The sequence below is a fragment of the Bidens hawaiensis genome, unplaced genomic scaffold, assembly GCF_021521415.1.
Source record: "Bidens hawaiensis isolate Kalapana, Puna unplaced genomic scaffold, B.hawaiensis_p1.1 tig00005084_1, whole genome shotgun sequence".
Classification (NCBI taxonomy): domain Eukaryota; kingdom Viridiplantae; phylum Streptophyta; class Magnoliopsida; order Asterales; family Asteraceae; genus Bidens; species Bidens hawaiensis.
In genome coordinates, this window is record NW_027491325.1 from 77,901 (window position 1) to 89,204 (window position 11,304).

An 11,304-nucleotide genomic window follows, 5' to 3' on the forward strand; every position below is an offset into this window, starting at 1 on the left:
TTTAGACACGGCGGAGGAAAATATCACCAATCTGGGTGATAATGTATCTGTACCTGCTAATCCTTCCTTAAAGATTCACTCTAATCATCCGCAGGAATAGATAATTGGTGATGTGAATGATGGGGCTCGTACAAGACACCAATTATCTAATGTATGTGATGATATGGTTGACTGTAACTTATCTCCTACTGAGGATTCAATAGTATGTGCTTATGCGGATTTGCACTCTTCGGGTATCCTTAGTATTGCACAATACACCTGCTTCCTATCACAGATTGAACCGACAAGTGTCACGATGGCACTCAAGGAACCATCTTGGGTTGAAGCGATACAGGAGGAGCTGCAACAGTTTATTAGACTGGGTGTATGGGACTTAATTGATGGACCCGACCGTGTGAAAAAGGCTATTCCAACAATATGGGTTTTTAAGTGTAAAAAGGACGACCGCGGGGTAATCGTGAGAAATAAGGCACGATTGGTCGTTCTTGGTTATAATCAACAAGAAGGCATAGATTACACTGAAGTATATGCTCCTGTGGCATGACTGGAGGCTATACGTATTTTTCTTGCCTATGCAGCCTACAAAAATTTTAAGGTTTATCAAATGGATGTGAAATTAGCATTCTTAAATGGAGCTACTAAAGAGGAAGTGTACGTGAAGCAGCCTCTCGGTTTCGAGGATCCAGACTTTCCAGAGCGTGTTTATCGATTAAACAAGGCTCTTTATGATTTACACCAGGCCCCGAGAGCCTGGTACAGCACGTTGGCTGACCATTTGATAGAAAACGGATTCAGGAGGGGAACTGTGGATTCTACTTTGTTTTATAAGAACGTGGGTGATGATCTGCTCCTCGTCCAAATCTATGTGGACGACATCATTTTCGGTTCGACAAATGACAGCCTGTGTAAAGATTTCGAGAAGACGATGCAAACCAAATTCGAGATGAGTTCGATGGGAAAGATGAACTTCTCCTTAGGATTGCAAGTTCACCAGTCTGATTCCGGGAACTTTATCCATCAGACCAAATACGTGAACGATGTCTTGAGCTGATTCAAGATATCATACAACAAGATTCCTTCGACACCTCTTCCCGTGGGTCACAATTTATCACCGGATGAATTGGAGGATACCATAGATCCAACCCTACATAGAACGATGATCGAATCTCTTATGTATTTGACTACATCTCGACTTAATATCATGTTTGTTGTTTGTTTGTGTGCCAGGTACCAATCGAGTCCCCGAGTGACCCATCTGGCGGCAGTAAAGGGCATCTTATATTATCTGAGGGGAAATCCCGACATCGGGTTGTGGTACCCCAAGGACGATAAGTTTGATCTCACCGCTTTTACTGATTCGGACTAGAGGTTGCAAGATCAATTTCAAGTCTACAATAGCGGGTTGTCAGTTCTTAAGAAACCGGCTTGTTTCCTGGCAGTGTAAGAAGCAGACGACGGTCTCAACTTCAACAGCCGAAGCAGAGTATGTGGCGGCCTCGAGTTGCTGCTCACAAGTTCTCTGGATCCAGTAACATTTGCAGGATTACAGTTTGAAGTTTCTTACTACTCCTATTTTTATTGACAATTCGGCCGCTATTTCTATCACCAAAAATCCGGTTCACCATTCGAAAACCAAACACATTGAAATCCGTTATCACTTTATACGTGATTGCTTTGAAAAGAAATTAATTTCGATTGATAAAATACACACGGATTTTCAAAAGGCTGACCTTTATACCAAAGTGTTTGATAAAACATGTTTTCAATACTTGCTGGGTATAAATGGTTTAAAAACTTTAAAAGATATTCAAAAGCTTGGTTAAATCATTTTAGTTTTTAGTTCAATTTTTGTTGTTTTTAGGGGGAGAAAATATATAAAATCCAAAAACATTGTGTTTTCAGTTTGTACAGAGAAAATTAAAAACTCCAAAAACATTCAAATATTGAAAAATTCAAAAACAATGAAAAATGCTCCTCAAAATGAGTTGAGAAGCAAAAAGGGAAAATGATAATACATTGATCATTTGCTCCTAAGTCCAGTAAAAATTAAGTAATAAAAGACTGTGTGCTTAATTGCATTGATGTATTGGTAGGTCTTTGACAAACAAGTATGGATTAGTAAGTGATATAAACATAAAATTGATAAATATTTAGGGAGTTTAGTTCTATAAAAGGTCTTGATAATGATGGCAGAAATGTAATAATCCGGTCATACTCAAGCCTTCTAATCAATTTGAAAACAATTTTAACAAAAGGGTTTAGTTGGTGGTTAACGCTTCAACGATGTTTGGTCTTGTGGCATTAAATCCTGTATTGATGGGATGCTTTAAGGCTACGGATTCCATTGGTTCTTTATGCGGTTTTACATCTGGTATTCATTTCGATGAATATTAAAAAATGCTTGTAAAAGAGAATCCGCAGTGTCACTGCTTAAGTCTCTAAACTTGATCGCAAAAAGTACTTCGTGTACAAAATGAATTACAGACTTGATCAAACCACGCTGTGAGTCATACATTGTCCCCTTGCTCGCGTCTTATTACCATTAAGAAAAGGACAACAAGGGACACAATGTCTGTAAACCGCCAGATGAAATCGTGCATACTCATCCATGGGAACGGACCTTAGGGTATTGCTTGATAACGGAGGTATGTCTTGTAGTGGGGATTACGGACTATGATTGCTTAAAATAATCACTTTTTATTAAATTGGCTCTAGGGTTTAAGTCAAGTTGGGGTGATTTGGAGAAAATCAAATTACGCTTGAATCAAGATTTGAACTAATTCTTTCTGAATATTTGTGCCTAATTGAACAAATTAAGAAATATCACCGAAAATTCTGAAAAATTTGTTAGAAGATTTAAGTGGACAACAATACCAATAATCGACTTAATACCTCTCATAATAAAAGCTGAAAATAAAACTGGTATTGACGGAAATTTTGTTCAATATGATTCCCTGCTCGACTCACAAAAATATGTACTGCTTTATTATTTAGTCTTACTACTTTATTTTTGTTTGTTATTTGAAAAATATTTCAAACTCAAAAAGATTTTATTTTTTCTTTATCTTCGATTTACCGAGCTTGCGAATAAATTCAAAAACAAAAAGAAAAAGTTAAACACCCCAAATTTTAAGTTAATCATACTTAACGTAACTTTCAACTGGTATCAGTTGATTTTAACGTAAAAATCCGTTTAATTTAAATCGTATCGATCGTTGATCAGTGATCTAATGTATTCTTTAAAACATAATTGGTTTTAATTTTATTTAATTCATTAAAACCCTAAATTGGTTTTAATATTATTTAATTCCTTAATGGGATTGTTTCTCATTCGCTAAGGAAGTTTGGTGATTCATTAACTGGTTAACGAATGTAAATCCATTCGTTATTTAAAAACATAATGAATAAGTTTCTTATTCGTTATCTTAACATTCGCTTCCGTTGTGCATAACGAATGGAAGACATTCTTTTAAACTTTTAACGAATGAAATGATTTAAGTATCATTCGTTAAGTTTTAACGAATGACTCCTATATTCGTTAAAAAGTTAACGAATAAGAGGAATTAATTTAAGATTGTTAAAACTTAACGAATAGACAACTTATTCGTCTAAAAGGATGATGAATCAGGTTCTTAATTTAATGAATAAGGCCATTTGTTAGTTTAAATTTTGAACAAATGACCTTGTAAGTCGTGAAATAATTGAGATTTAAATGAACTTTCATTCGCATGTTCCTATTCTTCATCACCCTAACCAAACTCTTGCAAAATTTTTCCAGAATCTTATACTTGCTTATTATTAGACTAATTGATTGATACCTTCGTGTTCAACAGGTAATGGCGAGTACCATCATATGAAATTCATGGAATTTCATCTGAGTTTTAGGGGTTAACAGTTCCATTTGTACATTGAACTATTCACTAAATCATTAACTGCTAATAATACTCATGTTTGAATCAAAACTAGGATGGATAATCATTGTTTAATGTAATAAACTGATTTCCAAACTTGGTTGTTCAGTTTGATTGTTAAAAGTAATAGAAGATCAAAGGTTTATAAGAATATCATCGTCATTTTTGACATGAATTAGTCAAAATTAATTTGAGTTTGACCTTTGATAAGTCAATGGTATTTTTAATTTAGATTCGTTAGTTATATAACGAATGACTGATCAGATTTGTTACTCATATAACGAATGATCTTTCAGGTTCTTTGATAGTTAACGAAGGTCTATCCTATTCGCTAAAATAGCGAATAAGATAATTATCCTTATAATGTATAAGTGTAACGAATCTGGGTTAATTCGTTATAGTAGTAATCTTTGATTCGTTATGATGATGAATGTTTTAACTTATGAGTATGATTCGTTACCTTTAACGAATGAAAAACACTACTTGTATAACGAATGTCTCATTTGTATAATATCTTGTAATGAATAAGATCATAAATAGTGATCTACTCTGTTTACTAAATAGTTTTATTATTATTGTTTTAACAGTAATGGCAGACGAGAATGTTCAAAACCCTATTCCTGAGCAAAATCCCGAGGCTAACCCTGATCAACCGCCTCAAGCTGAACCTGAATAAGCTCCAGTATTACTATCATGGAACAAGAGCTACAACATATGTGCCTATCTAGAGCCGAACTTTGAAGACTCTCCGATCTTTGGAGGCATGATTAGTTTCTTGACACGTTCGAGGATTTATAAGGACATCTCTACTCGTACTATTGTTTATTAGAAGATTATTCGAGCTTTTTGGAATACAGCTAAGTTGAACGAGATTGAGAATCAGATTGAAGCTGTGATTCAAGATAAATGAGTAGTGATCGACGTTGGGGTTATTCGAGATTCTTTGGGTTTCCGTGATACTATAGATGATAGATGCGAGTTTGATCAGAATCTGATACGTGGGTTATTTGGAAGGGTAAAGTATAATGGTGATCTGGGAAGGTCAATGTACAACAAAGCAAACTTGTGCGAACAATACAAGTACTTGCTTCATATGTTGTTACATTGTCCCGGTGGACGCAAAGGGGGTTTTGACGAGTGTCGAGTAATGTTGCAATCTACATTTGTTTCCTTGGTGTTGAATAAACCATTTAATTTATCTGAATTGGTTTATTATCACTTGAAGGAAAATCTCACAAGCCGTCATAAGTTTCTTATGTACCCGAGATTTCTGTAGATGATGATTAATGATCTAAAGCGTGATTTGATTAATGATCAAGATGATGTTATGAAGCTTGAGCACATGAATGACGAGACGATGAGACATTTAAGATCTTACCGAGGTCTGAGTCTGGAAGTATGACCGAGGTTTAAGCGTTTGATTAGTCACCTTGTGAATATTGATTATGTTGCACCACCTAATGATCGTTGGGCTCATGATGATTCCGACTCTGAACGTGAAGGTGGTGATGGTGGAAATGGTGTAAATGATGGTGGTGATGGTGGTCCAGGACCACAAGCTGAGTTAACTTATGAGCAGAAACGTAAACGTAAAGGCAAAGAACCTATGGTGGAGAAGGGAGAAAAACCAAAGAAGCAAAGGGTGCGACGTGGTTCTGGTATTGAGATTCCTAGTCAACCTTTTGAGAGATCGACTCCACCGGTATCTATTTCAGCTCCTATTTCTACTTCTCCATTGCCTCAGAGTATTCCGAGATCTCCTACTCTTATTATTACTCGATCTCCGACTCCTATTCAGATGCCTATTTCTCCAGTGACTCCTTCTATGACTTTAGTTACTACTGCAAGACCAGATCCTTATTTTGGAGATGTATTGTAGACAGTGTTGGCACGTATGACGTCTCCGCAACAGACTGCTTCTACACCTGTTACTCCGACACCGTTTCCAAGACCTGAGCATTCGTTTATGACTTACAATCGTCCTCAGGGTCCGATGCAACTGTTTCATCCACATTTTTATGAGTTGTCTCCCAATACCCTGTGGTTTAATCTGTTGAATCTGGTTCATATGCAACAAACCCAGATTCTATCAGATCGTTCATTTCAGGAACAAATGTGGGTAGAGCAGCGGAATATGTTCAGACATATTCAGTTTATACAGAAGGAGAACCGGGAATTGAAAGCCCTATTGCTGCTCAGGGAGAGAGATTGGATAAACAGGATGAGATAATCCTCCAACTCACTTGTAAATATGACGAGTGAAGAAGTTAAAGAATGATGAAGATGATCAGGATGGAACAGGTGGGGTGGATCAGCAACCGGGCGGTAGTTCTGCACCGTCGGCAGGTAATAAGACTGATATGAGTGCTGGTGGTGGGTCTGAGGGAAGAAATTTGCAGATATTGCCATACAAGGATTACACAAGAGCCAAGCCGATTGATGTTATACCGGCTAACATGATTCTATTTGTTGGGATGAATGGTATTGTGTATAGTATGGTGAATGCTGATGAGATCGAAGAAGGCGAGTTTGTAGATCATTCATTGACTAAAGAGCAGATAGCCTTCCTTCTGGATCTAAATGAAGAGGAAGTTGAGGAATTAGGTAAAAGTGTGGATGTGGATGTTGAGATTGAGGAAAGTACGAATACAGGCATTCCACGCGGGAATGTGCCTGAATTTGATGAAGTGGAAATTGAGGATGTTACTGCTGAGGAGTATCCTGAGTTCTACACTGACAACAACAACAATAACTCAGGTATTCCGTTTTTCATTACAGAACATTTTGATGCAGCAGAACGTCGTTTACGAGAAGAGATCGAGAAACGGAACAAAGCTGCAGAGAAAAGTCACATGTCTGCTAAAGAAAGAAAACAGAAACGTGCTTTGGAGGCTATGTTTGAGCATGATATGAAGAAAATGAACAAGATGATTGAGGCCTTTCGATATCATGAAAAAGAGGAAGTAAAATTGGCTAAGGCTCGAGCATCGGCATACCAGATGAAGAAGTACAAGCCTGTCAAAGATGTTAAAGGTGATTCGGTGTCATAGCAGTTTGATTCTGAGCTTAAGGTATGTATCGTGAAGTGGGAACATGCTATTTATTATTTCAAGCTCCCACATGATATATTATCTATGCCAAGGTGGAATGTTAGAACACTAGCCAACAGACCGCTCATGAATCGAGGAAAAGATCAGTGGGCTGAGTGGTTCTACGCTCATTTATTGCATGAAACCCGTTATGGTTTAAAATTCTTCAAGCCGCAGGTGCTAACTCACAAGTATATAGATGAGATTGATCCGCGCACTGGCTGGAGGAAGATGATCCTATAGGTGAAGCCGCCAAAGACAATGAAGAGGGCTCTGATGAAGACATTCCCTCAGAGTCTGTTCACGTTGTTCAACTACTGGTATTATGATAATCAAACGAGTGAAGCGGTTATTGTATTTGGTTTCGGGTCAAACACGAAGACTATTCGTGTGATTGATCCAATGTGGCTTGTTAACTTATCTGAGTCTGACAATGATGCTTTATTTACTAGTCAGATCAGATTTGCTAACGTAAGCGACTACGAACTTGCTATGCAGTTTCAGAAGGTGGTTCGTGTCTGTTATGCATACAAGATTCATAGTTGTGTGGACTGGAAGACGAAGATGTTCCAGTATTGAAGAATAAAGAGCTCGAGACGAGGGGGAGTTTGTTGATACATGTTTTGTACTTCTCGGTCTTTAGTTGTCTGTTAATGTAATAGTCTTAGTTTATAGGGGGTTTAATGTAAAAGGGCTTTTTGGTAATTAATGTAATCTGCCCATTCGCCTAAATTGTAAGGGACATTCGTTACCCCGTAACGAATGTGTCATATTCGTATTAATGTAAGTCCCATTCGTTAACGCTGCTTAACGAATGGAACATAACGAATGAAGGCTATTCGCTATGTGTAATGTAACACGAATGAGATGTCTCATTCGTTAGTTTTTAATGTAACGAATGACCCATTCGTTAAGGCCATCTTAACGAATGAGGTCATCTCCTATATATACCCCTGTAATTTATTTCTAAGAAAATAGGTCTGATTATTTCCTCTCCAGCCTCATTACTCTGTCTAAATTCACTCTCAAATCACAAAGTACACACACATAACGTAATCTAGCTTAATCGTATAACTAATCGACGATTAACTCGATGTCATCGTAAGATCTATATCAAATCAGGCTCAATCAGACTTATCATCAACAAGTTTTGAGTTATCATGATGTGGAGTGTTAAGTTCCACATTCAGTGCCTTTTTGAAACCTTTTGGTTTCTTTGGAACATAAGCATTCCACATTGGTGGAGGCACAGCATGATAATTCTCTCATATGTTTCTAGTCTCATTATCCTTTGGTGTTGTTGTTTGTTTTGGGATAATGTGATCAAGAACATATGAAGATGAAGCATAGCTCAATAATTTCAAGTTCACCCTTTCCGTCTCAATCTTGAGTGTTTGAAGCTCAAGTTTAAGTGCAGCATTCTCGTCTATGTGTCTGTTAATGGCAATTTGTTTGTCTTCAACCTTGTGTTTTAACATCGAAATAGTTTTCTGATCTTATAAAATTCTTTCCCATAAATTCTTTTTACACGATTGAAGTTTCAAATATTCCTCATTAACCACATTTAAATCAAACAACGCTTTGTCATAGTGTTTTTTCAACTACTTATTCTCAAAAGTCTTAAACTCACATTCATCACAAGGCAATTCACATTTTTACAAAGACTTGAGTTAAGAATTACCTCATTTGCCATAAATGCTTGTTCTGTTGGTTCATCACTTAAAATTTTTGACTCTTCATCGGTGATGTCTTTCACCACACCTTCAACACACTTTTCCTCACTAGTACCTGATTCCTCTTATTTGATTTCTGGAATTTCCTCATCCTCTTCCACTCCAAAGTCAATCTTACCCTGACGTACATCTTCTTCATAGAACCATCCTGCAAAACTTTCGATAATATCAGGAGGAAATAATGAAATAAGATAGTCAGAAGGAACCTCATGAACTTTATCATATGTTCGAGGAAGTTCGTCATTTGAAGCATCATGATCAATCTCTAGTACACCCTTGTTGGTTTTTTCATTCACATCCTTCAACATCTTATATAAGCCTTCATCATTAACCACTTCAGCTTCATCAGACTCTTTAATCACATTCTCAATCTCAACCTTATCCTTAACCTCAATATCATCCATATCCTTTTCCTCACTCTTGTCAACCACTTGAGCCACATTAGCTTGGAACACTGAGTTCCAATTGAAACCTTCATCAACTTGAGCTGTAGCTGCCTTTTGTTGTGAAGTTGAGGCTTTAGTAGGTTTCTTTCCCTTTGATGATTCTCTCTCTGGACAGTGATATATTGCCTGCTTATAGTAATCTCGTCCAAAAGGATTTGCAGCATTATCCTCCACACTTTTGCTAGTGCATTCCCTCTTGAAATGTCCTTTCTCTTTTTAACGAAAATATCTTACTTTAGACTTATCAAAGCCCAACTTTGATGTTGTACCATCAAGCACATTCTTCCAGTGATTTCTTTAAATCTCTGCGCTTGTCTTATCACACTTTCCATGCACCATCGTATGTCAATCATTTCCATTTCCTCTGGATCGATCTGATCGTAATCTTCTTTAGTCATACTGTAATTTCCAATGCGACCTGCAACCAAGCACTCATAAGATTCTAGAACAGATCCCAGAAAGGCCATATGTTCCTTGATAGTGTCAGTGGTTATGTTTCCCGTATTCTTCAGGTTCACAGCAATGTTACATTGTATCACATCAGAATCTTGTGAACTTGAAACTGGTATGGTTCCTGAGTTACTACTGCTGTACTGTGGATTAGTAGAAGTAGTAGGTATAAATGCTTGACTAGATTGTTCCGCATAAAATGCAGTAGGAATCTTGGGATTTGAAGAACTACTTGATTGAGTACCCTTGTAATACAATCCCACATCTTGTGATACGGCTGTGGATTTCATCTTTTGTTTCTTTCTTAGCTCCAGGTCATGAGCTTCAAGCTTCTCGATAAAACTTGCAAGATTCAGACGAGCATAAGCAATGGGGTTTGATTGCTGAATCATGATAAAGGTACCCCATTCTTCAGGTAATGCATCTGCGAGCTTATCAATATACTCATACTCTGGCTTGTCAATCTTCAGCCTCTTCATCTCATTCACAAGATAACAGTATCTCTCAATCAACTGTGCAAAAGACTCACCCTTAACTGGAGTAAATATATCAAATTATTTCTTTAACAATGCTATTTTACTCTTTCTCATGTCAGGGTTTCCACGATCTTTGTTCAACAATGCATGCCATATTGAATAACAAGAACTGTTATGCTGCAATAGTTGAAAGATTTGGGCTTTGGTGGCTTATTGAAAGAGATTCAACATTTTCTTTTCTCTTAGAAACAAAATCTTATCTGCCTCAGCAATTTGTGATAATCGATAATTTTCCCCATTCTCATTCTTGGGAATTATATACTCTTCCTCCACGGCAATCCATGTTTCGTAGTTCAAAGCTTGAACATACGTCTCAAACTTGTCAGCCCATGAAGGATAGTCTTCCATTCTGAGTAGCTTAGGGGTTTGTTGGCTGTCCCCATTTCATTTTCCAAGTTGATGCTTTGAAGTATGATAGATGGCTATGACACGAACGCACTTAGGCTTTCCATTTTGGTTAAACAGAGTCAACGGATAACTCTTATGGTCAACGTATATGTTTGAAAACAATGAAAGTCAACGGATATGATGCTGGTCAACGGATATGTGTATGGTCAAAGAATGGGTCAACGTATATGTCTTTGGTCAAAGTATAAGTGTTCATGGTATAACATATGCGGCGTATATGTTATACGCCGTATATGTTATGCGTGATCAACATATACAGGGTTAAAACATATACAGTGAAAGTTATCTTTTTGGTAAATTTGAAATTTGAAGGTGCAAATGATGTAGGAATTAAATGAAAATTCGAAGGATTTGACACGGATGTATAAGGAAGGTATTGTGAAAGTTTGGAGAACTTTTGACGGTGGAATTTGAATGTATAGAGAAAATCCTTGAAAACTTGAAGTGATCAAGCTAGTAACGAGCCATATGCTCTGAGACCACTTGAAATGACATGTGATCTTGATGTAGATTACAATTAGGATCTCTGAATGTTACATCTTGAATCTTAAAGTGCGGAATCCATTGAGATTGAACACACACTAGTAAACATTAAGCTCAATTTCATTAATAACATGAAAGATTACAAGATATGACACTTTTGGTACTTTCTCTCTCTACTCTCTCACTCTAACAATGACCAAAAGTCTACTTACAAACGCATAAGTCCCCTATTAATAGGAAACAACATG